Raw genomic sequence first — 25,292 nt, 5'->3', positions numbered from 1 at the left:
ATTATCGAATTAAATATAATTGAAAAATATCATCTTAATTAATTGCAAGGGTATTTTAGTCAATTAATATAGATTTAATAAAGGAAAATTGCATTTTTTAAGGGATCACAGATTCTATTAATTTTAAAAATCCGATTTTACAAATTATAATTCTTTTAATTCGGACATTCTGACAGAATATGTTTATGGGTATATTCAAAAATAAAAATATTCTTGAACCATAAATAATAAAAATATTCTTTAACCTATTTCTTGATCGTGACTTTAAAAACTTCTTGTAGAATAACAAATTCTTGAACAATCGATTGAAGAATAAAAACAAAAAATATATTATTTCTTATAGAATACGGGTAACAATTGTTAAGAATTACATTTATTGTTAAAGAATAAAGCTAAAAAAACTTTCAAAACGGGAAAGAAAACATCAAAATCTAACAACAACAATAATACATTCTAAAAGAATAATGTTGCTTAGAATCACTTTCAATTTTGTGGTCCGTTCTTCAAGCATCAACTTCTGTGATTCCAACAGAATTGATCACTATTTGGAATTTGTGATTCCAACAGAATTGGAATTTGTGATTCCAGCAGATCATGAGGAAAAATTGATCGACACCATGAAGATGATAAAGATATGAAACAAACCCAACATGAAAGCTATACCCAATCCATCCACTTTTGAACCCTAGATATCCACCCGCTAGAATAATAAAGATCATAGCACAAATGTTTGCAGCCGTGACGACTGATTGCACGAAAGTGCTCTGTAACATTCAAATTTCATAAAACAAACATGTTTAACAACAGTTCCAACACAACTTAGTGAAGAAAAAAAAGATCTTTGGAAGAAAATGAAGGAATACCTCTTTGATTCCAACACATAATAGCCCTGTAACAATGAACACCAAGAAAGCTGCACAAGGGTCGACCACAATACAATCTAGAGCAACCTAAAAGCTGCCAATGCCAAACTAGAATCAATAGTATGTTAATATTCATTACTCGATAGACTAGAATCAATAGTATGTTAATACTCATTTGCACAATTGATGTATAGAATTTTAGATAAAGAAATTGCAAAATACCAGAAAAGACGTACCCTACAGAATTGGCTACAGTCCTAGAGATCTTCATCTTCTTCTTAGCGTCTTTATAAAGATCCTCCAAGCTACAAGGCAACAAATTCTCCACAGCAGGAGCCTTCCTGGCCGATGAACTCTCCCTACCGTTTGGAGCCCTAAAAGCCCCATCTTTGAACGTCCTCCCCGCAGACTCAACAGAATAGTAGACAAAGATCAGAACATGTGATCATGTCCCAAACAATTTAGGAAATTGAACTGACAGATTATTAATGGAGAGGTAGGTACCTGTTTGGCGACGAATTCTGGGTAATTGTCCTGGAGCAACTGAAGAACTTGACGGAGTTCTTTCTTGAAAGGGGAGGGGGAAAATTTGAGATCGATGATTCGAACGATGGTGGAGATCCCATCGGGGCTGAAATCGAGCTTTCTGATGCTGATGCTCCTTTCCAGGAACTGGATTCTCCATCGAAGGAAATTCGTGCGCTTCTCTTCGTCGGAGAAGGTTGCTTGGTATAATTCCTTGTTTTGATACTCGACGTATGCGTTGTAGCAGACTGGGTGGCCGTCTTTATCGACGTCGTGCATGTAAGCCACCTTCTCTTGCTCTGTTCCCAGATCTTCATCGAGTAGTGATTCGATCCCGAAGATTGATCTTCAACCGGTGATGAAGATTGATCCTACACCGGTGTTGAAGATTGATAGGTTCAGTCGTAGGCCGTATATAAAAGGGGGGATTAGGTTAAAATCAACGTAACTAGCAAAATTATAGGGAGTATTTGCGGAAGTTATTTCTCAAATTACCTAGTTACCCTTAATGATTTATTTTATTATTGTTTTTTCTTTTAAATTTTGATTGGCCTATATTTACGAATACAATAACACAATAATTAGTTTAAACACCTGAACCTAGCTCTATATATATATATATATATATATATATATATATATATATATATATATATATATATATATATATATATATATATATATATATATATATATATTAATTTTTAATAGTTGGTTTTGGATTATTACCAAAATAATTAATCTTATTTAATCTTGAAAAATCATTTGTAAGCTGATTTATATCATCATTGTCATTTATGAATTGTTGAGTAAGATTGTCTAAATTTAATTCACTTTCATTATTACTTTCATCAGATTCGTCAAAAGAGTCATTATTTGTTCTTAACATATTTATAGATACATTTTTTGAAATACGAAAATTAGTAAGTCTTTTTTCTAATTCATCAATTAAATCTTTATTTCCAAGATTAAAATTTCCATTTATTTGATGAGGAATAAAGCTGACATTACTAGAACTTGCTATATTATTATAAAAATTTTTTGTTTTAATTTTATTTTCTTTTGATAATTGTAAATTTATAGTATTTTCTTCAATCCTATTTAGTTGATCTGAAATAGTTAAAAGAGTTTCATTTGAGTAATTATTTTGATAAATAATGTTTTGAAAACATTTTTCATTTGTTATCTGACTCGGAACTTTAACTAAAGGAGTTGCAATAAAATTATTATCAATAATGATTTCCTTTTTTGGCGGATACTCAGAAATAATTTCTTGATTAGTAATAACATCCTTGTATGTTTTTGAAGAAACAGGAAAAATAGTTTGCATTTTAAAAGGATAATCTATATTATGTTTAGGAGCATAAATTAATTCGAACCATTGAAAAAACGGAGAGTGAATTTGATTTGATAAAACATAATCTTCCCAAAGTCCAAAATGTAAAAATCTTATATAATATGAAAAGTTTTCTTCATGCCAAATTCTTTTTATATTATTATAATCTTTATAATATTCTTCTTCTTTTAAATAATCAAAATTAACATATGATGGTATTTTAGAAATATCTATATTAATATTCATTTTAACAAGTTGATTGATTTAATCTAAAAGATATATTTTTAATAATACTAAGTTGAGCACTAATAACAATAGTTTTATTTTTAATCATTTTTGATAAGCAATATATTATTTCCTTTTGAATATTATAATTATATGTGTCCTTTTCAGTATTAATTAATTTAATTTCTTCGTCTTTTTTAAGTTGTTTAATTCTATTTATTTCTTTAGAAATGCTTAAATCATACTTGCTCCAGACGGATGCTCTGATTGTAATTTAAAAGAAGGTAATATATAAAGAATTTTATTCAATTATTGTCTTAACTCTGTTATCGCTATGACAGTCTCTTTTCGAGTTATTCTAACTATTAATTCTACAAGATTTGAAATTTTTGTTAAAATAATACTTGCATTTAATAATAATCAAATTCATGCTTGAAATATTATGTCTGATTCAAAGATACAAGCTAATCGTCATTATTATTGTAATCAATTAAAAGCTTTACAAGTTCTAATCCATAATCATGAGTTTAGAAGCAAAGATAGAAAACAGTTTTATAAAATAATGTATGATTTTTATCATCAAAAAATATCTGAAACTACTAGTTAGCAAATGGTATCAGAGCTACGTTTTAGACCAGAGATTAGTATGTATGATAACTCTGTTTGTTATTTGGTTAATTTTTGTTTGAAGAATTTTAAGAAAATTATGAGTTTTGTTAAGAATGATACAGAGACCAGACCAGTGATTGGTTGGATTAGCGTAAGACGTGCAAGTATGGTAAGTCACGGAGCCGGACCACAATCATCGTTGGGCCGATGCCCTCTCTGTTCATCCTAGATAAAACAAGTAAGTTTTCTTATAAAATCTTTAAACTAAAAATTAATCAAATATGAGTAGATTTTCACGCATATTATCTAAAAAATATGATACTGGTAAAAATATTATGAATAAAGAACAAGATTATGATGATAATCATATAAACTCTATTGAAGAAACTATTGATAATATAGAACAAAATTTAAATGATTGGACTATACCTAAAACAAATATAAACACAATTTATAGAATAGGGACTTTTGATTATTTTCAAAGTTACTCAATTAAAATGACTGAACAAACCCTATCCATTGGTCAAAACCAACAAAATATAAATTTGTTATCATCAAGATCTATTTTCGAACATAGACAAAAATATAAATTTCTTCATTTAGGTCTTGTTCAAATTGCTATCAAACCTCTTTTTAGAATTGGTGTTGATGCTCCTGTTCTCTTAATATTAAGAGATAAAAGACATACAGATTTTCAAAATTCTATTTTAGCTATGGCAGAAACAAATATCGCAAATGGACCAATTTATTTTAATTGTTATCCGAATTTTTCCGTAGGATTATTTGACAAAAATATTTTAGACACTTTGGTTTTAACTGTTGAAACAAAGAATTTAGAATTTAAAAATAACTCTAAACCTTTAGCAATTATTTATCGTGTTTGTTATAAAACCATGACAACTACCTTAGAACCAAAGACCCGTTTGTCAAATCCAAGAAATGAAACAATTATTTACGAAGCAAATACTAATCATACAAAAGTTCATATGCCTAAACGACTTAAATGGTCAGAAATTACTCAATCATGTAATTGGAATTTACAAAATGTTATTGAACCAAAATCTTTAGATTCTTCAAAACAAATTTCAAATATAATTGAGCATAATGATGGCTCAGTTGATATAAACTTTTCTTCTACAAATTTTTCTTCATCTAGATTTTCTACTAGTTCTATTCCTGAAATTGGTACTTCTAAATTTTCGCTTTCAAAATCAAAGTCTTTAAATTTAAAAACTGTTGACTATTCTAGTCCTATTCCTAAACCTCTTTATCAAGAAGACCAAACTAGTGATACAAGTTTACCAAGTCCTACTAAATCTGATTTTATTAATGAACTTCAAAATTATAGACAACAATTATGACTAATAAAGTTCAAATAAATTGCAATTCTTTAAATAGAAATAGAGTTACTGCTATTAAGAGATTAAGAAATTCAATAAAAATATTTAAAAAACTCTTGCAAGAAAAGATATTAGAATTAAAAAATATAAATAATGATAAAGAACTATTGGAATTAGAACAAGAAATTAATAACATAAAAGCAGTATTAAAAACCTTTAATATACATCTTGATAATTATTTAAGAAATTTATCTAAATATACGTGTTAATGAGTTCTAAAAGACAGATTAGTTGTAGTAATAATAATAAATTTTGGAATAATTTATTAAAGACCAGATGGAAAATTATTGCAAGCATTTCTAAAGAAATAAATAGAATTAAACAACTTAAAAAAGACGAAGAAATTAAATTAATTAATACTGAAAAGGACACATATAATTATAATATTCAAAAGGAAATAATATATTGCTTATCAAAAATGATTAAAAATAAAACTATTGTTATTAGTGCCCAACTTAGTATTATTAAAAATATATCTTTTAGATTAAATCAATCAACTTGTTAAAATGAATATTAATATAGATATTTCTAAAATACCATTATATGTTAATTTTGATTATTTAAAAGAAGAAGAATATTATAAAGATTATAATAATATAAAAAGAATTTGGCATGAAGAAAACTTTTCATATTATATAAGATTTTTACATTTTGGACTTTGGGAAGATTATGTTTTATCAAATCAAATTCACTCTCCGTTTTTTCAATGGTTCGAATTAATTTATGCTCCTAAACATAATATAGATTATCCTTTTAAAATGCAAACTATTTTTCCTGTTTCTTCAAAAACATACAAGGATGTTATTACTAATCAAGAAATTATTTCTGAGTATCCGCCAAAAAAGGAAATCATTATTGATAATAATTTTATTGCAACTCCTTTAGTTAAAGTTCCGAGTCAGATAACAAATGAAAAATGTTTTCAAAACATTATTTATCAAAATAATTACTCAAATGAAACTCTTTTAACTATTTCAGATCAACTAAATAGGATTGAAGAAAATACTATAAATTTACAATTATCAAAAGAAAATAAAATTAAAACAAAAAATTTTTATAATAATATAGCAAGTTCTAGTAATGTCAGCTTTATTCCTCATCAAATAAATGGAAATTTTAATCTTGGAAATAAAGATTTAATTGATGAATTAGAAAAAAGACTTACTAATTTTCGTATTTCAAAAAATGTATCTATAAATATGTTAAGAACAAATAATGACTCTTTTGACGAATCTGATGAAAGTAATAATGAAAGTGAATTAAATTTAGACAATCTTACTCAACAATTCATAAATGACAATGATGATATAAATCAGCTTACAAATGATTTTTCAAGATTAAATAAGATTAATTATTTTGGTAATAATCCAAAACCAACTATTAAAAATTATTGGAATAGACCTTCTCTTCCTGATATTCAAATTGAAGAAAGAGCTTTTCAATATGATCGTTCAGCTTACGATGGTACTTCTGTTTACGAATGGAATATCGATGGTAACTCTGAACATCAAATTCTTAATATTGTTCAAGAAATGACCATGGCAGCTAATGCTTACAAGTCTCACAATAATACTCAACTTCAAATTGTTAATATTATTATTTCTGGGTTTACTGGTACTCTTAAAGGTTGGTGGGATTTCTATATTACACCAGAAGAAAAGAATTTTATTATGAATGCCAAGAAAACCGTTATAAAACAAGAAAATAATTTACCAATTCAAACTCAAGAGGATGATATGGTTAATACTTTAATTTTTGCTATAATCAAAAACTTTGTAGGAGATCCTACTACTTTTCAAGAAAGAACTTCTGAAATTCTAATGAACTTACATTGTAGAAAATTAACTGATTTCAGATGGTACAAAGATAATTATCTCGTTAAAGTTTTTTCAAGACCAGATTGTAAAGAATCTTATTGGAAAGAACGTTTTATTGCTGGACTTCCAAAACTTTTTGCCGAAAGAATTAGACAAAAATTAAGAGAAAATTTTAATAATACAATTCCTTATCAAAACTTAACTTATGGAGACTTAATTAATTATATTAATAAAGAAGGATTAGCTATTTGTGCTGACCTTAGATTTAAAGAAAAACTTAAAAAATATAGAATTAATAGTAAGAATGAATTAGGAAATTTTTGTCAACAATATGGTTATCAACCATTAACAGGTCCGTCTACTTCAAAAACCAAAAAATATAATAAAAAATCTTCAAAATATTTCAAGAAAAAGAAATATAATAAATCAGAAAAATATAAGAATTATAAGAAAAATAAATTTTTAACATCAAAAAACCCTTATAAACGATCTAATAAAAATTCTAAAAGAAAATCAAAAGACATTATTATTTGCCATAAATGTGGTCGTAATGGTCATAATGCTAATAATTGTTATGCAAAAACAAAAATTAATGAATTAAATATTTCAGAAGAATTAAAAGAACAAATTAGAAAAATTATGTTAAATTCTGATTCCGATTCTGATTCTAGTTTTACCGATTTTCAAGAAAATGATTTAAACATCTTAGAACAAAATACTTCAAGTTCGGAAGATTCTGATACATGCAAATGTGTTGGAAAATGTAATTGTAATTATTCAATTAATGTCCTTACAAACAATGACAAAGATCTTTTAAAAAATTTGGATTCAATTAAAGATAAAAATATCCAAGAACTGTTGATAAAACAAATGCTTAATAAGAATGAAAATTCTATTTCAAATAATACAAAAATTTTTAATTTAAAAGACATATATGAAAGATTTTCTGAAACAAAACCCATTTCCATACAAGAACTTCAAGAAGAATTAAAATTAGTTAAACAAGACATAAAAGAAATTAAAGGCAAAATTATAACTCTTGAAAAGGGAAAAAATATTATTAATTCACAAAATAATGATAATAAAGATGAAAAGGTTATCGAAAGAATTATAAATGATCAAATTTCTCAAAAATGGAATACTCAAATAACTCTAGTAAAAAATAATTTTAAAATGGATATTACTGCTCTAATTGATAGTGGTGCTGATATGAACTGTATACAAGAAGGTTTATTTCCCACTCAATTTTATGAAAAAACTTCTTCTAGGCTTACTGGAGCTGAAGGAACCAGTTTAAAAATAAATTATAAAATTTCCGATGTTCATATTTGCAACAATCAAGATTATTGTTATAAAACTCATTTAATTTTAGTAAAAAATCTTACTTCTCCTTTAATTTTAGGAACACCTTTTATTACTAAATTATATCCTTTTATGGTTCAAGATGATGGAATTATTACTAAAGTTTTTGGAAAAGAAATTATGTTTAAATTTTGTGAACCTCCGTCTTATTCAACTATTAATATTCTTAATTATAAAACAAAACAAGCAAATTACCTTATCAATGAAATTAATGATTTTCGTATACATAATCAATTACAAGATAAGTATATTCAAGACAAAATTATAGCTTTAAAACAAAAGTTTGAAAATAATGTTTGCTCAAATATTCCAAACGCCTTTTGGAACAGAAAACAACATATTGTCAAATTACCTTATATTAAAACTTTCAATGAAAAGGATATTCCTTCAAAATCAAGAGCTATTCATATGAATAATGAATTAGAAGCCCATTGTAAAAAAGAAATTCAAGATTTATTAGACAAAAAATTAATTAGACCTTCTAAATCTCCTTGGTCTTGTTCAGCTTTCTATGTTATGAATGCTGCTGAATTAGAAAGAGGATCACCAAGATTAGTTATCAATTATAAACCTTTAAATAAAGTTTTAGATTGGATTAGATATCCTATTCCTAATAAAAGAGATTTATTGAAAAAACTTTATGATTCAAAAATATTTTCAAAATTTGATATGAAATCTGGTTTTTGGCAAATTCAAATTCATGAAGAAGATAAATACAAAACAGGTTTTAATGTTCCTTTTGGACATTATGAGTGGAACGTTATGCCCTTTGGTTTAAAAAATGCTCCTTCTGAATTTCAAAACATTATGAATGATATTATCATTCCTATAAACAGTTTTTCAATTGTTTATATTGATGATGTTCTTATTTTTTCAAAATCTATTGATCAACATTTCAAACATTTAAATCAGTTTTATGATTTAATTTATAAAAATGGCTTAGCTGTTTCAGCTAAGAAAATGCATTTATTTCAAAATGAAATTAGATTTTTAGGACATAACATTGTTAATAATACTATTAAACCTATTATAAGAAGTTTAGAATTTTCTAATAAATTTCCTGACGAGATTATAGATAAAAAACAACTTCAACGATTTCTAGGATGTCTAAATTATATTCATGATTTTTTCAAAGATTTAGGAACTCTTTGCAAACCTCTTTATAATAGATTAAAAAATAATCCACAACCTTGGACTCAAGAACATACTAATATTGTTAAACTTATAAAACAAAAAATTCCTTCTTTACCTTGTTTAAATTTACCACATCCTTATGCTAATATCATAGTCGAAACTGATGCTAGTGATATTGGATTTGGAGGTATTTTAAAACAAAAATTATCAAATTCTTCTGAAGAACAATTGGTTCGTTTTTATTCAGGTGCTTGGAATAATACTCAAAAGAATTATTCAACTGTTAAAAAGGAGATTTTAAGTATTGTTTTATGTATTACTAAATTTGAAGATGATTTATTTATGAAAACTTTTTTATTAAGAATTGATTGTCAATCTGCAAAATCAATTTTAGAAAAAGATGTTAAAAATATAATTTCTAAACAAATCTTTGCTAGATGGCAAGCATTGTTAGGCAATTTTGATTTTGATATTGAATTTATAAAAGGAGAAAGCAATTCATTACCAGATTTTCTTTCTCGTGAATTTTTGCAGGGAAAATGAGTTCATCGTCTTCCTCTAAGATTGAAGACAAGAAACCAATTAATCAAAAGCTTGTTCCTTTCTCAAGTCAGAATCGTTTTTCTCCATTAACTCCAATTGCAAAAAATTCTCAACTTTATTCAAATATGCTTCAATCAAAATTAGTCAATCCAAACATTTCTCCAGTTCAATCAATTAGCCCTTTTTCAAAACCTATTCCTTCTGAAACACAACTTTCAACAACTTCTAAACCTACAAATAAAGCCCCTTATGTTCTCAATTCAAATCTCTTGAAAATCCAAATACTTGAAGATTCTCAAATTCTTAAGCTCAATCAAGGTTTTCATGTTCTTACTGAACACCTCTTTGGCCGAGGAAAAACCTTTCATGAAAACTCTTACAAATCTCGAGAATATTATCAAACCATTCTACAAGAATCTGGATCTGTTCAGATTGATCACCGTTCTAATAATAAAGAAGGATCTATTGATTTTAGCAAAGCCCGAATTCTTAAAATCATTTCTCCAGAAAATTGGTCATCCAATCTTTCTTTCGAAAAACCCCTTTATCAATTTCCTGCTTATCCAAGGTATTCATATTATGATTACCAAGAAGCTTGGACTAAAGCATTTTTTCTTCGAAACTATTCTCATTCATGGTTCATTTTCTTTGATAAAAATTTTACCTGTGAATATCCCAGATGGTTTGTCAATTGGTATCGCTATATGGGACTTGTTCCTAGTTGTTTACCCACTGAAATTCTCAAAGGCTTTTCTAAATTCAAAGAGCTATTTATTCAACAAATCCCAGAATTTGAATATTTGTTACAATTCACCATGTTATTTAAAGTTCCATGGATTATGTCCTGGACATTCTCTTATCAAGAAGCAACAGACTTCAATCCCCCTTGGCTCAATAGACAATTTCGTCTAAAATGGTGGGATAAAGTCACAATTTCTCAAGCAAACGAGCAAGCTGTTTTCAATCATTATCAATCAATATATAATCAAAAGCCAGAAATTGAAGCAAATCTTATCAAAAGTCTATCTTCTCCAGATGCTAATCTTATTAGCAAAATTCGTGCCGCTGCAAACTCTTCCCCTGAAGATCTACAACAATTACTTCAAGAAATTCGCAATTCTCCAACTAATTCAGAACATTCTCCCACATCTGTCAAAAATAATTTTCAAGATGCTCAAGATCCTTTTGATGATCCATTTGCAGATTAATTAAGTTTTTAATTTTGGTGTTATACCTTCAATGTAAGGTATTCTTTTATATGTGTTTGTTATTCAAAGGGGGGTAGTACGTGTGTTATCAAATTGTTCAACTATTATCAATTATACACTGTGTGTGTTCAACTATTATCAATTATACACTGTGTGAGTACATCAATTATCAAAAATATTATCATGTCTTCTGCAGTGAGATGATGCTAAATTATTGCATGAAAACAAACAACTTTTATAAAGATGAAAGAAGATGCTCCATTATCGCCAAAGAAGATTTCCATTATCAAAAAATGACAAAATATGATGCCAATTTGTCAAAAGCTTTAAAGTTTTGTCTGCCACATCTACACTCTGACAAATGCAAGTTGATTCAATAATTCTCAAGATGATCCGGTAATCCTTCGGTTTCCCGTCTCAAGATGTTTCAAGACTCCAAGACTCCTATATATTGAAGGGACATGTTTTAATGAAGATCATCTCAAAGTTCTCTAAAAATCTCTCTTATAAAACTTCTGTCAAATGTTTAGTTCATGTCTAAGAAAAGAGTTCTCCTATCTACTTCTAGATGTTCAAAATCTTTAGATTTTCAAATCATACTTGCTCCAGACGGATGCTCTGATTGTAATTTAAAAGAAGGTAATATATAAAGAATTTTATTCAATTATTGTCTTAACTCTGTTATCGCTATGACAGTCTCTTTTCGAGTTATTCTAACTATTAATTCTACAAGATTTGAAATTTTTGTTAAAATAATACTTGCATTTAATAATAATCAAATTCATGCTTGAAATATTATGTCTGATTCAAAGATACAAGCTAATCGTCATTATTATTGTAATCAATTAAAAGCTTTACAAGTTCTAATCCATAATCATGAGTTTAGAAGCAAAGATAGAAAACAGTTTTATAAAATAATGTATGATTTTTATCATCAAAAAATATCTGAAACTACTAGTTAGCAAATGGTATCAGAGCCACGTTTTAGACCAGAGATTAGTATGTATGATAACTCTGTTTGTTATTTGGTTAATTTTTGTTTGAAGAATTTTAAGAAAATTATGAGTTTTGTTAAGAATGATACAGAGACCAGACCAGTGATTGGTTGGATTAGCGTAAGACGTGCAAGTATGGTAAGTCACGGAGCCGGACCACAATCATCGTTGGGCCGATGCCCTCTCTGTTCATCCTAGATAAAACAAGTAAGTTTTCTTATAAAATCTTTAAACTAAAAATTAATCAAATATGAGTAGATTTTCACGCATATTATCTAAAAAATTTGATACTGGTAAAAATATTATGAATAAAGAACAAGATTATGATGATAATCATATAAACTCTATTGAAGAAACTATTGATAATATAGAACAAAATTTAAATGATTGGACTATACCTAAAACAAATATAAACACAATTTATAGAATAGGGACTTTTGATTATTTTCAAAGTTACTCAATTAAAATGACTGAACAAACCCTATCCATTGGTCAAAACCAACAAAATATAAATTTGTTATCATCAAGATCTATTTTCGAACATAGACAAAAATATAAATTTCTTCATTTAGGTCTTGTTCAAATTGCTATCAAACCTCTTTTTAGAATTGGTGTTGATGCTCCTGTTCTCTTAATATTAAGAGATAAAAGACATACAGATTTTCAAAATTCTATTTTAGCTATGGCAGAAACAAATATCGCAAATGGACCAATTTATTTTAATTGTTATCCGAATTTTTCCGTAGGATTATTTGACAAAAATATTTTAGACACTTTGGTTTTAACTGTTGAAACAAAGAATTTAGAATTTAAAAATAACTCTAAACCTTTAGCAATTATTTATCGTGTTTGTTATAAAACCATGACAACTACCTTAGAACCAAAGACCCGTTTGTCAAATCCAAGAAATGAAACAATTATTTACGAAGCAAATACTAATCATACAAAAGTTCATATGCCTAAACGACTTAAATGGTCAGAAATTACTCAATCATGTAATTGGAATTTACAAAATGTTATTGAACCAAAATCTTTAGATTCTTCAAAACAAATTTCAAATATAATTGAGCATAATGATGGCTCAGTTGATATAAACTTTTCTTCTACAAATTTTTCTTCATCTAGATTTTCTACTAGTTCTATTCCTGAAATTGGTACTTCTAAATTTTCGCTTTCAAAATCAAAGTCTTTAAATTTAAAAACTGTTGACTATTCTAGTCCTATTCCTAAACCTCTTTATCAAGAAGACCAAACTAGTGATACAAGTTTACCAAGTCCTACTAAATCTGATTTTATTAATGAACTTCAAAATTATAGACAACAATTATGACTAATAAAGTTCAAATAAATTGCAATTCTTTAAATAGAAATAGAGTTACTGCTATTAAGAGATTAAGAAATTCAATAAAAATATTTAAAAAACTCTTGCAAGAAAAGATATTAGAATTAAAAAATATAAATAATGATAAAGAACTATTGGAATTAGAACAAGAAATTAATAACATAAAAGCAGTATTAAAAACCTTTAATATACATCTTGATAATTATTTAAGAAATTTATCTAAATATACGTGTTAATGAGTTCTAAAAGACAGATTAGTTGTAGTAATAATAATAAATTTTGGAATAATTTATTAAAGACCAGATGGAAAATTATTGCAAGCATTTCTAAAGAAATAAATAGAATTAAACAACTTAAAAAAGACGAAGAAATTAAATTAATTAATACTGAAAAGGACACATATAATTATAATATTCAAAAGGAAATAATATATTGCTTATCAAAAATGATTAAAAATAAAACTATTGTTATTAGTGCTCAACTTAGTATTATTAAAAATATATCTTTTAGATTAAATCAATCAACTTGTTAAAATGAATATTAATATAGATATTTCTAAAATACCATCATATGTTAATTTTGATTATTTAAAAGAAGAAGAATATTATAAAGATTATAATAATATAAAAAGAATTTGGCATGAAGAAAACTTTTCATATTATATAAGATTTTTACATTTTGGACTTTGGGAAGATTATGTTTTATCAAATCAAATTCACTCTCCGTTTTTTCAATGGTTCGAATTAATTTATGCTCCTAAACATAATATAGATTATCCTTTTAAAATGCAAACTATTTTTCCTGTTTCTTCAAAAACATACAAGGATGTTATTACTAATCAAGAAATTATTTCTGAGTATCCGCCAAAAAAGGAAATCATTATTGATAATAATTTTATTGCAACTCCTTTAGTTAAAGTTCCGAGTCAGATAACAAATGAAAAATGTTTTCAAAACATTATTTATCAAAATAATTACTCAAATGAAACTCTTTTAACTATTTCAGATCAACTAAATAGGATTGAAGAAAATACTATAAATTTACAATTATCAAAAGAAAATAAAATTAAAACAAAAAATTTTTATAATAATATAGCAAGTTCTAGTAATGTCAGCTTTATTCCTCATCAAATAAATGGAAATTTTAATCTTGGAAATAAAGATTTAATTGATGAATTAGAAAAAAGACTTACTAATTTTCGTATTTCAAAAAATGTATCTATAAATATGTTAAGAACAAATAATGACTCTTTTGACGAATCTGATGAAAGTAATAATGAAAGTGAATTAAATTTAGACAATCTTACTCAACAATTCATAAATGACAATGATGATATAAATCAGCTTACAAATGATTTTTCAAGATTAAATAAGATTAATTATTTTGGTAATAATCCAAAACCAACTATTAAAAATTATTGGAATAGACCTTCTCTTCATGATATTCAAATTGAAGAAAGAGCTTTTCAATATGATCGTTCAGCTTACGATGGTACTTCTGTTTACGAATGGAATATCGATGGTAACTCTGAACATCAAATTCTTAATATTGTTCAAGAAATGACCATGGCAGCTAATGCTTACAAGTCTCACAATAATACTCAACTTCAAATTGTTAATATTATTATTTCTGGGTTTACTGGTACTCTTAAAGGTTGGTGGGATTTCTATATTACACCAGAAGAAAAGAATTTTATTATGAATGCCAAGAAAACCGTTATAAAACAAGAAAATAATTTACCAATTCAAACTCAAGAGGATGATATGGTTAATACTTTAATTTTTGCTATAATCAAAAACTTTGTAGGAGATCCTACTACTTTTCAAGAAAGAACTTCTGAAATTCTAATGAACTTACATTGTAGAAAATTAACTGATTTCAGATGGTACAAAGATAATTATCTCGTTAAAGTTTTTTCAAGACCAGATTGTAAAGAATCTTATTGGAAAGAACGTTTTATTGCTGGACTTCCAAAACTTTTTGCCGAAAGAATTAGACAAAAATTAAGAGAAAATTTTAATAATACAATTCCTTATCAAAACTTAACTTATGGAGACTTAATTAATTATATTAATAAAGAAGGATTAGCTATTTGTGCTGACCTTAGATTTAAAGAAAAACTTAAAAAAGATAGAATTAATAGTAAGAATGAATTAGGAAATTTTTGTCAACAATATGGTTATCAACCATTAACAGGTCCGTCTACTTCAAAAACCAAAAAATATAATAAAAAATCTTCAAAATATTTCAAGAAAAAGAAATATAATAAATCAGAAAAATATAAGAATTATAAGAAAAATAAATTTTTAACATCAAAAAACCCTTATAAACGATCTAATAAAAATTCTAAAAGAAAATCAAAAGACATTATTATTTGCCATAAATGTGGTCGTAATGGTCATAATGCTAATAATTGTTATGCAAAAACAAAAATTAATGAATTAAATATTTCAGAAGAATTAAAAGAACAAATTAGAAAAATTATGTTAAATTCTGATTCCGATTCTGATTCTAGTTTTACCGATTTTCAAGAAAATGATTTAAACATCTTAGAACAAAATACTTCAAGTTCGGAAGATTCTGATACATGCAAATGTGTTGGAAAATGTAATTGTAATTATTCAATTAATGTCCTTACAAACAATGACAAATATCTTTTAAAAAATTTGGATTCAATTAAAGATAAAAATATCCAAGAACTGTTGATAAAACAAATGCTTAATAAGAATGAAAATTCTATTTCAAATAATACAAAAATTTTTAATTTAAAAGACATATATGAAAGATTTTCTGAAACAAAACCCATTTCCATACAAGAACTTCAAGAAGAATTAAAATTAGTTAAACAAGACATAAAAGAAATTAAAGGCAAAATTATAACTCTTGAAAAGGGAAAAAATATTATTAATTCACAAAATAATGATAATAAAGATGAAAAGGTTATCGAAAGAATTATAAATGATCAAATTTCTCAAAAATGGAATACTCAAATAACTCTAGTAAAAAATAATTTTAAAATGGATATTACTGCTCTAATTGATAGTGGTGCTGATATGAACTGTATACAAGAAGGTTTATTTCCCACTCAATTTTATGAAAAAACTTCTTCTAGGCTTACTGGAGCTGAAGGAACCAGTTTAAAAATAAATTATAAAATTTCCGATGTTCATATTTGCAACAATCAAGATTATTGTTATAAAACTCATTTAATTTTAGTAAAAAATCTTACTTCTCCTTTAATTTTAGGAACACCTTTTATTACTAAATTATATCCTTTTATGGTTCAAGATGATGGAATTATTACTAAAGTTTTTGGAAAAGAAATTATGTTTAAATTTTGTGAACCTCCGTCTTATTCAACTATTAATATTCTTAATTATAAAACAAAACAAGCAAATTACCTTATCAATGAAATTAATGATTTTCGTATACATAATCAATTACAAGATAAGTATATTCAAGACAAAATTATAGCTTTAAAACAAAAGTTTGAAAATAATGTTTGCTCAAATATTCCAAACGCCTTTTGGAACAGAAAACAACATATTGTCAAATTACCTTATATTAAAACTTTCAATGAAAAGGATATTCCTTCAAAATCAAGAGCTATTCATATGAATAATGAATTAGAAGCCCATTGTAAAAAAGAAATTCAAGATTTATTAGACAAAAAATTAATTAGACCTTCTAAATCTCCTTGGTCTTGTTCAGCTTTCTATGTTATGAATGCTGCTGAATTAGAAAGAGGATCACCAAGATTAGTTATCAATTATAAACCTTTAAATAAAGTTTTAGATTGGATTAGATATCCTATTCCTAATAAAAGAGATTTATTGAAAAAACTTTATGATTCAAAAATATTTTCAAAATTTGATATGAAATCTGGTTTTTGGCAAATTCAAATTCATGAAGAAGATAAATACAAAACAGGTTTTAATGTTCCTTTTGGACATTATGAGTGGAACGTTATGCCCTTTGGTTTAAAAAATGCTCCTTCTGAATTTCAAAACATTATGAATGATATTATCATTCCTATAAACAGTTTTTCAATTGTTTATATTGATGATGTTCTTATTTTTTCAAAATCTATTGATCAACATTTCAAACATTTAAATCAGTTTTATGATTTAATTTATAAAAATGGCTTAGCTGTTTCAGCTAAGAAAATGCATTTATTTCAAAATGAAATTAGATTTTTAGGACATAACATTGTTAATAATACTATTAAACCTATTATAAGAAGTTTAGAATTTTCTAATAAATTTCCTGACGAGATTATAGATAAAAAACAACTTCAACGATTTCTAGGATGTCTAAATTATATTCATGATTTTTTCAAAGATTTAGGAACTCTTTGCAAACCTCTTTATAATAGATTAAAAAATAATCCACAACCTTGGACTCAAGAACATACTAATATTGTTAAACTTATAAAACAAAAAATTCCTTCTTTACCTTGTTTAAATTTACCACATCCTTATGCTAATATCATAGTCGAAACTGATGCTAGTGATATTGGATTTGGAGGTATTTTAAAACAAAAATTATCAAATTCTTCTGAAGAACAATTGGTTCGTTTTTATTCAGGTGCTTGGAATAATACTCAAAAGAATTATTCAACTGTTAAAAAGGAGATTTTAAGTATTGTTTTATGTATTACTAAATTTGAAGATGATTTATTTATGAAAACTTTTTTATTAAGAATTGATTGTCAATCTGCAAAATCAATTTTAGAAAAAGATGTTAAAAATATAATTTCTAAACAAATCTTTGCTAGATGGCAAGCATTGTTAGGCAATTTTGATTTTGATATTGAATTTATAAAAGGAGAAAGCAATTCATTACCAGATTTTCTTTCTCGTGAATTTTTGCAGGGAAAATGAGTTCATCGTCTTCCTCTAAGATTGAAGACAAGAAACCAATTAATCAAAAGCTTGTTCCTTTCTCAAGTCAGAATCGTTTTTCTCCATTAACTCCAATTGCAAAAAATTCTCAACTTTATTCAAATATGCTTCAATCAAAATTAGTCAATCCAAACATTTCTCCAGTTCAATCAATTAGCCCTTTTTCAAAACCTATTCCTTCTGAAACACAACTTTCAACAACTTCTAAACCTACAAATAAAGCCCCTTATGTTCTCAATTCAAATCTCTTGAAAATCCAAATACTTGAAGATTCTCAAATTCTTAAGCTCAATCAAGGTTTTCATGTTCTTACTGAACACCTCTTTGGCCGAGGAAAAACCTTTCATGAAAACTCTTACAAATCTCGAGAATATTATCAAACCATTCTACAAGAATCTGGATCTGTTCAGATTGATCACCGTTCTAATAATAAAGAAGGATCTATTGATTTTAGCAAAGCCCGAATTCTTAAAATCATTTCTCCAGAAAATTGGTCATCCAATCTTTCTTTCGAAAAACCCCTTTATCAATTTCCTGCTTATCCAAGGTATTCATATTATGATTACCAAGAAGCTTGGACTAAAGCATTTTTTCTTCGAAACTATTCTCATTCATGGTTCATTTTCTTTGATAAAAATTTTACCTGTGAATATCCCAGATGGTTTGTCAATTGGTATCGCTATATGGGACTTGTTCCTAGTTGTTTACCCACTGAAATTCTCAAAGGCTTTTCTAAATTCAAAGAGCTATTTATTCAACAAATCCCAGAATTTGAATATTTGTTACAATTCACCATGTTATTTAAAGTTCCATGGATTATGTCCTGGACATTCTCTTATCAAGAAGCAACAGACTTCAATCCCCCTTGGCTCAATAGACAATTTCGTCTAAAATGGTGGGATAAAGTCACAATTTCTCAAGCAAACGAGCAAGCTGTTTTCAATCATTATCAATCAATATATAATCAAAAGCCAGAAATTGAAGCAAATCTTATCAAAAGTCTATCTTCTCCAGATGCTAATCTTATTAGCAAAATTCGTGCCGCTGCAAACTCTTCCCCTGAAGATCTACAACAATTACTTCAAGAAATTCGCAATTCTCCAACTAATTCAGAACATTCTCCCACATCTGTCAAAAATAATTTTCAAGATGCTCAAGATCCTTTTGATGATCCATTTGCAGATTAATTAAGTTTTTAATTTTGGTGTTATACCTTCAATGTAAGGTATTCTTTTATATGTGTTTGTTATTCAAAGGGGGGTAGTACGTGTGTTATCAAATTGTTCAACTATTATCAATTATACACTGTGTGTGTTCAACTATTATCAATTATACACTGTGTGAGTACATCAATTATCAAAAATATTATCATGTCTTCTGCAGTGAGATGATGCTAAATTATTGCATGAAAACAAACAACTTTTATAAAGATGAAAGAAGATGCTCCATTATCGCCAAAGAAGATTTCCATTATCAAAAAATGACAAAATATGATGCCAATTTGTCAAAAGCTTTAAAGTTTTGTCTGCCACATCTACACTCTGACAAATGCAAGTTGATTCAATAATTCTCAAGATGATCCGGTAATCCTTCGGTTTCCCGTCTCAAGATGTTTCAAGACTCCAAGACTCCTTATATTGAAGGGACATGTTTTAATGAAGACCATCTCAAAGTTCTCTAAAAATCTCTCTTATAAAACTTCTGTCAAATGTTTAGTTCATGTCTAAGAAAAGAGTTCTCCTATCTACTTCTAGATGTTCAAAATCTTTAGATTTTCAAATCATACTTGCTCCAGACGGATGCTCTGATTGTAATTTAAAAGAAGGTAATATATAAAAAATTTTATTCAATTATTGTCTTAACTCTGTTATCGCTATGACAGTCTTTTTTCGAGTTATTCTAACTATTAATTCTACAAGATTTGAAATTTTTGTTAAAATAATACTTGCATTTAATAATAATCAAATTCATGCTTGAAATATTATGTCTGATTCAAAGATACAAGCTAATCGTCATTATTATTGTAATCAATTAAAAGCTTTACAAGTTCTAATCCATAATCATGAGTTTAAAAGCAAAGATAGAAAACAGTTTTATAAAATAATGTATGATTTTTATCATCAAAAAATATCTGAAACTACTAGTTAGCAAATGGTATCAGAGCCACGTTTTAGACCAGAGATTAGTATGTATGATAACTCTGTTTGTTATTTGGTTAATTTTTGTGAACCTCCGTCTTATATATATATATATATATATATATATATATATATATATATATATATATATATATATATATATATATATATATATATATATATATATGGGAGCGTTCAATCGAGAACATCTTTTATTGCGAGAACGTTTGAGAACAAATTTGGACCACACAATTTTTTAAATTAAAATCATCAAATAATATTAATATAAATCAAAAAATAAGTAAAAAAATTAAAAAAAACTCACTAACCAACACCACTCACCACCCAAACAACACCACCCGTCACCGTCACCCACCTCCACCGCCCCCATCCACTAGCCACCGCCAACCACGACCACCATCCACCACCACTCATCACCACCCGCCACCACAACCCATCACCACCACCACCCGCCACCACCATTACTACCACCCACCACCACGACCACCATCCCCACCACCCACCTACCACAACCACCCACCTCCACCACTCATCACTACCACGCACCATTATGACCACCACCCACCACTACCACCAACCACTACCCACCACCCACTACCCGCCACCACCATCCGCCTTCACCACCCACCACCACCACCACCACCCATCCGCCTCCACTATCCATCACTACCACTCACTGCAACCACACGTAACAACCACCCCCACCCACCACCCACCAAGACCACCACCACCTACCACAATCACTTCCGACCACCACCCACCACAACTACCAACCACCCATCACCACAACCAACAACCCACTACCACTACCCACTACCACCACCCGTCACCACCACCTACCTCCATCACCACCCACCTCCACCACCTGCCACCACTCATCACCACCACCATCACCCGCCACCTACTACCACCACCACCCGCCACCATCCATCACCACCACCATCACCCGACCCCAACCCACCACCACCACTACCAACCATCACCACCAACCCACCATCACCACCAACCATCACCACCACCACCCGTCAACACCACCCTACCACCCACCCACTCACCCACCTACCACCACCACCACCACCCCCACCACCATCACCACCACCAATCATTACCACCCATCACCACCACCAAACAAAACCACCCATCACCACCACCCACCCATCGCCACCACGCGCCACCACTACCACCCGTCACCACCACCACCTACCCACCACCCCTATCACCACCACCACCTACCCACCACCCCCTATCACCACCACCACCCGTCACTACCACCAACTACCACCCACCACCACGATCACCTACCCAACACCACCACCACCCGCCACTACCACCAACCACCACCCCCACCATCACCCACCTATCACCACCACCAATCACCATTTAATCACAAGATTATATGTATTTAATCACATATGGTTAATATGGATAAAGAGCAACTTTTGAATCAAGGACGCAAAAGCAAATCTTACACTCATAAATCATATGTGGTTTGATACATATAATCATATGTGATTAAATACATGAGAACAAATATTGAATCGAAAATGTAAAAAGAATATTGTCCATATAAATCATATGTGATTAGATATATATAAATCTAATTACATGTGATTAAATAAAGAGAACAACTATTGAATCGAGAAAGCGAAAATGAATATTTTCCTCATAAATCATATGTGATTAGATACATATAATCACATGTGATTATATGTATCTTATATAGACAATGTTTGTTTTCATGTTTTCGATTCAATACATTTTCTCATGTATTTAATCATATGTGATTACATGTATTTAATCACATATGATTAATATGGGCGAAGAATAACTTTTGAATCTAGTATACAAAAACAAATCTTGTATACATAAATCACATGTTAATAAATACATGAGACCAAATATTTAATGGAGAAAACAAAAAATTATATGTCCATGTAAATCATATCTGATTAGATACATATAATCACATGTGATTAAATACATTAACAACTATTGAATCGAAAAAGCAAAATGAATATTGACCATATAAATCATATGTGATTAGATAAGTATAATCACATGTGATTAAATACAAGAACAACTATTGAACCGAAAATGCGAAAATGAAACTTGTCCACATAAATCATATGTGATTAGATACATACAATCAAATGTGATTATATGTATTTAATCATGTATGATTTATTTGGGAAATATTAACTTTTGTGTTTTCGATTCAATAGTTGGTCTCGTTTATTTAATCACATGTGATAATATGTATCTAATCACATATGATTTATTTCGAAAAAATTTGTTGCCGTCTTCTTAATTTAATAGTTGGTTTCATATATATAATCACATTTGATTATATGTATCTAATTACATATGATTTATATGGACAAGATTGGTTTTTGTCTAAATAAGTCATATGTTATTAGATATATATAATCACATATGATTAAATACATGAGAATAACGAAAATTAATCTTATCCACATAAATCATATGTGATTTGATACATATAATCACATGTGATTATATGTTTTAATCATATATGATTTTATGTGAACAATATTCATTTTCGCGTTTTCTATTTATTAGTTTGTCTCATGTATTTAATCACATGTGATTATAAGTATATAATCATATATGGTGTATGTGGAAAAGATTTGTTTTCGTGTTTTTCGTTCAATAGTTATTCTTGTGTATATAATCAATGTGATTATATGTCTAATGTATCTAATCACATATGATTTATATTGACAAGATTAGTTTTTTTTTCTATTCATTAAATTTTTTACACATTTTTAATCACATGTGATTATATGTATTTAATCATATATGATTAATATGGACAAGGAACAATTATAAAATCAAGAACGCGAAACCAAATCTTGTTCATATAAATCATATGTGTTAAATACATATAATCACATGTGATTAAATAATTATCATCATATGTGGTTAAACACTTATAATCACATATGATTTATATGGAAAAAAAATTCATTTTTTGCATTTTTGATTCAATAATTTTTCCCATGTGTTTAATCACTTGTTATTATAAGTATTTCATCACATATGATTAATGTGGAGAAAATAAAATTCGCATTGTCAATTCGATAGTTGTTCTTATTTATTTTATCACGTGTGACTATATGTATTTAATCACATTTGATTTATGTAAAAAAATCATTTTCGTATTATCAATTCAGTACTTATTCTTTTGTACTTAATCACATGTGATTATATGTCTTAATCACATATTATTTTATGTATTTAAAAAATAATTATTATTATATTTATATAATATCTCTTTTAACAATATAAAATGTTGTAAAAACATTGTTTTCTATGATTTGAATTTTAAAACAAAATAGTAATTAGGGACATTTTTAAGAAAATATTCCAAATTAGCCTTAGGGATATATGTTAAAATACAATTCAATATGTCAGATTAAGTTTACAAGATTTGAATTTTATTAAGTTTATAAGATTTGAATTTGTTATTTATTAATCCATGCAAACACCTATTATGCATAATTAAAATAATAAGTTTTAAAGGTAATTATAGATCCACCAAGTACATTATGAAAAATAGAAACATGTATCAAGCCTTTAAAGTAATTACAATATGTTTTAATGGAATAAGTTGTATCGTTATTTTAACACATCACTAGTTTTAATTAAATAAGTCTTTACGAATTGTACTTTTAAGCCCAAACTAAGTCCATGTAAACTTGTCTAGTTTTAAGCCCAAATAAAAAAAACTAATTGTAACCTAATTCATTTGAATGAAACGCAGTCAAGGAAGGAGTTATACCTTATCAGCTGAGTGCCGTTCATAACCATTTCCAACTCCGACCACTAGTTTTCTACCGAAGACATCCATCTCCATCTCCGACCACCACTTCCTTCCACGACGACATTAAATCTGTAGATTCCTTCGCTTAGACACACTTCAGTCGGCCCATTCACATATTCTAGTCATCTCCATTTACGCTTAACTAGTGACAATCAACACTCCGACAAAGCTTCTATCTCCCACGAGTCTGACTTAATACGAGAATCTTCAATCAATGATGTTGCTTCAGTAGCTGTACCCGTGCTTAAGAATCTCAACACATCTTCATCACATCAAGGCTAGAACGATCAAAAGATACAAAGTTACATATCAGAAAATTTAGTACCGAGAGTCGTTTGAATCCGTCACGGGTGAGTAAATCGGAAAACAAAATATGATACCTTCTGATGAGTTACTAAACATCGCCGACATTTCTTAGCTTTCATATAGTGTAGCTTCGTTACATGTCGTAGTGAGCAAATTCATAAATTCATCGACACTTTCAGCATTTTTGACGACATTCTGGTGTATCTGACGATGGTCCAGTGATTCTGACGTCGTTCCGGTGATCCTAACGTCGCTCCGATCACTCCAACGACGTTCCGGTGGCGCAGGCGGTTTTCCCGGTGGTCAATGGTGGTCCAGATCTGAGAATGGGGGTAGGGTGGGATGAAGTACGATGTGGTGTAGGTGGTATTGGGGTTCTTTTATTTGTCTAATTACTGAAAATAAAAAAAATTAATAGATTTTTAAATTTTCAATATATAAAACATTGTTCTCGTTTAAAAAATGTTCTCATTTCAATATATATATATATATATATATATATATATATATATATATATATATATATATATATATATCATAAATTTATGAAACTTTTTCGGGGCATATATTATTTTTTTGTCAATGTTAAGTCTGTATACTAATGACATAAAGTTCCATTAAAATTAATTCTCCCTTTGTTGCATATGAAAAGTTCCATTAAAAATATAAATTAGTGGCACACAATCTAAGTGCCCCTACAAATGTTTGCCAATGAATGGC

General features: G+C 28.1%; 1 long non-coding RNA gene across 3 annotated transcripts; it reads right to left on the bottom strand.

The window, feature by feature from the left end:
- Positions 1 to 352: 352 nt before the first annotated feature.
- Positions 353 to 24,987, bottom strand: LOC145167197 (uncharacterized). Of its 3 annotated transcripts, none has more exons than XR_013740987.1 (5): positions 24,647 to 24,987; positions 24,225 to 24,544; positions 1,086 to 1,759; positions 864 to 971; positions 353 to 764 (listed from the first exon to the last, which is right to left on the bottom strand). It is a non-coding gene; the product is annotated as an uncharacterized LOC145167197 (long non-coding RNA). The 3 variants fall into 3 exon arrangements; XR_013740986.1 differs by having other exon boundaries at positions 864 to 957; positions 1,100 to 1,759; positions 24,647 to 24,985; XR_013740985.1 differs by having other exon boundaries at positions 1,100 to 1,759; positions 24,647 to 24,984.
- Positions 24,988 to 25,292: the final 305 nt, after the last annotated feature.

Source organism: Lactuca virosa, chromosome 3, assembly GCF_052849685.1.
Source record: "Lactuca virosa cultivar CGN04683 chromosome 3, Lactuca_virosa_CGN04683_v6, whole genome shotgun sequence".
In the NCBI taxonomy this organism is placed as follows: domain Eukaryota; kingdom Viridiplantae; phylum Streptophyta; class Magnoliopsida; order Asterales; family Asteraceae; genus Lactuca; species Lactuca virosa.
Note: the sequence above shows the minus strand (reverse complement) of the source record. Positions and strands in the feature narration are given on the sequence as shown.